The following is a 3,428-nucleotide window of genomic DNA, read 5'->3' on the forward strand; positions in this document are numbered from 1 at the left end:
TGTCCATCTCTGAGCAGAACGGCTTTTTGCTTCCAAACGATCATGAGTTACGTAGATTCAGTAGGTATGAAGTAGGGATTCCAACTAATCCGAGAAGTTAAGCATTTGTAGGCCTAGACAGGTAGACAGAATCATGGACGTCAGAGAGTCAGCAAGCGCAGAACTCACACAGGTCAACGCCTATTCTAGTTTAGAAACACCACAGTTGGAATGTCTGGATGGAGATAAGAGTAGGGATGCTGGGAAAACTGGCTTTTAGATATGGAGAGGTAATGGATTAGTACTCAGTGTTGGTTTTTACAAAAGGTTCCTTTTTACCTTTACTTTTCTCTTCCTGACAACAGCAAAATACCATGCATGGTGGTACCTGTAATGTTAGCACTTGGGAGGAAGAGGAAGGAGACCAGAAGTTAAATGCCCCTCTCAGTTACACACCGAATTTGAGGCCAGCCTAGACTACAAAGAATTTGTCTCGAAAACATTATTTAATGCTTTCCATAAAATGAATTGATTTGAGTATCAGAGATCAATTATGGCAAAGGCCGTCATATTAAAATTGAGTGCTTGCATTGGGAAAGAAATAGTGGGGGAAAGAAGGTGCATTATATGGAGAGTGGCATGGAGAAATTGTGTTACACAAATTGCCTGAATTGTAAGAGCTACTATTGGAAAGAATTATTTAAGTTTAAGTTTTATTTTAAAAATATTTATTTTCGTGTGTGTGTGTGTGTGTGTGTGTGTGTGTGTGTGTGTGTCAGCAGAGGCCAGAAGAGAGCATTAGGTTATCTGGAACTGAAGTTATAGGAGGTTGTGAATATCTCAACATGGGTGCTAGCAGCTAAATCCAGGTCCTCTGAATGAGAAGCACATTTTTTTAAACACTGAGCTATCTCTCTAGGGCAATTTTACAATTTCTTTAATTATATTTTAACTTCTTTGTGAAAATTTCCCTTTAAACAATTATATTAGCAGTAATTCAGCATATTCATATAGGTTTCTGACCCCCACACATGCTATGTGATGCATGAATTTCTACCTAATTTAATTTTTTTTGGTGGGGATATGGTTATTACATGTGAGAGCCACTATATTAGCATCTGAGAAATAACAGATGCATTTCTCTTGGCCATCTTTGGTAGTTTATCAAATCATTGAATTTCATTTATATCTCATTAATGCTGCTTTAAATAATGTCTCTAACAGCTTCAATGATTGTGTTGTTGTTTTTCATGTTCTCTCTATGTAATCTTCAGCTTCTTTGAAGATTGTATCTGCCATGCTGACAAATTTCTCTAAAGAGATCTGGAGATTAAATATCAAGTACTAGTCAGGTAGGAGGTAAGTTCTTAGAAAAACTTGGGTTCTGAGAGGAAAATTAAAATTTGTTTCCATCAAGTTATTTGTTTTTAATTAAAAGAAAGTAAGTTGCTTTAAACAATATTTTCCCATTGTTAATTCAGTGTTTCATTTTAACCATACTAATGGTACTATTTTGGAACTCTTTGCCATCTATAGTTGGTAATTTTGTATCTGTTAAAAGCTTCTCTGTCTGTCTGTCTGTCTGTCTGTCTGTCTGTCTCTCTCTGTCTCTCTGTCTCTCTGTCTCTCTCTCTCTCTCTCTCTCTCTGTGTGTGTGTGTGTGTGTGTGTGCGTGCGCGCACATGCTAACTTCTCACACATGCTGTAGTGGTTTATAAAAAGCATGGGTTTTTCTGTTCCAAGTGATGAATTCATTAACATCTTAATCTTTACTACTTATTAGGCAAAAAATTTTGGTGGGCATTACTTGATAGTAGTATTGCTATCAATACTGTTTTCAATTGCTATATTCAAACCTGTAGAGGCTCAGATATTAAATACTTGGTCTCCAGTTGGTGAAATTATTTGGGAACAATTAGGAGGTGTGGCCTGTCGGAAAAGGTGAGGCACTGGGGGCAGCGTTTGAGGTTTCAGAAGCCCAAGCCATTGCCACTTACTTGTCTTTCCTTCATGCTTGTAGATCAAGATGTAAGCTATCCGTCCCTGATCCAGGGCCATGCCTGTCTGCTGGCTGTGTTGCTCTCTGTCATAATGGTCACAGATACTAACTTCTCACACTGTAAGCTCACAAGAAATTCTTTCTTCTCTAAGTTGCTTTGGCCATGGTGTCTTAGAACAGCAGCAGAAACGTATCTAAGACACTATCTAAACGACATCTCATTGCTTTACTGACAGGAACAGCATACTCTTCGACAGCCCTGAAGAAACAGAGCAACATCCCTCAGGGAGATATACTAAACACGCGTGCCAGGTTTAAACTCATTCATGGAGAGGTTTTTGTCAGATATCTCCAAGTCTGACTTCCAAGTTTGCTGATACAACAGGAAGATTCCCGAAACTCAGTGGATGGTTGTCTCTAGAATTTGCCACAACCAAAGGATGCAAGTTGAAGGAACAGACTCAAGTTGAAGCCTCTGAAACACTAGGCTCAAGCTTCTCAGAATTCTCTCCCGCAGCACAGGTCGCGTTTACATCTGCTAGCACTGAGCTGTAATGAGGGACTGCTGTTCACATGGAGCACTCGCTGGAACCCAGAAGTCTAGGGTTCATATCAAGGGCTGGCCATGTGGCTGCGCAACTGACGAAACTTTCTGAAATTTCTGGTTCCCAGAAGGTAATCATGCATTCAGTATTGCTACAATTTTTATTTTGTTTTTGAGACAGGGTACTACTCTGTGGTCCCCGCAATCCTGGAGCTTACGATGTAGACCTCAAAGTCACAGAGATCTACTTGTTTCTGCCTCCTGAATGCTAGGACTTGCGGCATGCACCACCACATCTGGCTTAGTTATTGCTATAGTTTTATCTTAATGGCCCCCAGAGGCCCAAGTGTTAAAGGCGTGGCCAGTCTCTAAAGAGGCACTATCAGGAGACTGCAAAAACTTTAAGAGGTGGGGCCTGCTGGGAAATCTATAATTCAGTGGTTCTCAACCTGTGGGCCATGACCCTTTTGGGGATTGAAAGACCCTTTCACAGGGTTCACCTCAGATCATCAGAAAAGCACAGATGCTTACATTATGATCCCTAACAAATACTTCATAACATAGTTACAAAGAAGCAATGAAAATAATTTTATGGTTGGGGGTCACCACAATATAAGGAACTGTATTGAAAGGTTGCAGCACTAGGAAGGTTGAGAACAACTGCTCTAGATCATTGGGTATGTACTCTCAGGGGATGTTGGAACTCCAATCTCATATCCTCTCTCTTTAGTTTGCCATGAGGTAAGCAGTTTTTTCCTTACCAACCCCTCTGGCCAGAGATACACTGTGTCATCATAAGGCGAAACACAATAGGACTGATTGAAGGCTCCAAAACTACCGGTCAAAATAGTTGGCATAAGTTGATCATTTCTAGTATTTGCCATGGCTATAGCAAGCTTCCTAATA

This window comes from Arvicola amphibius, chromosome 10 (assembly GCF_903992535.2).
Source record: "Arvicola amphibius chromosome 10, mArvAmp1.2, whole genome shotgun sequence".
Lineage (NCBI taxonomy): Eukaryota > Metazoa > Chordata > Mammalia > Rodentia > Cricetidae > Arvicola > Arvicola amphibius.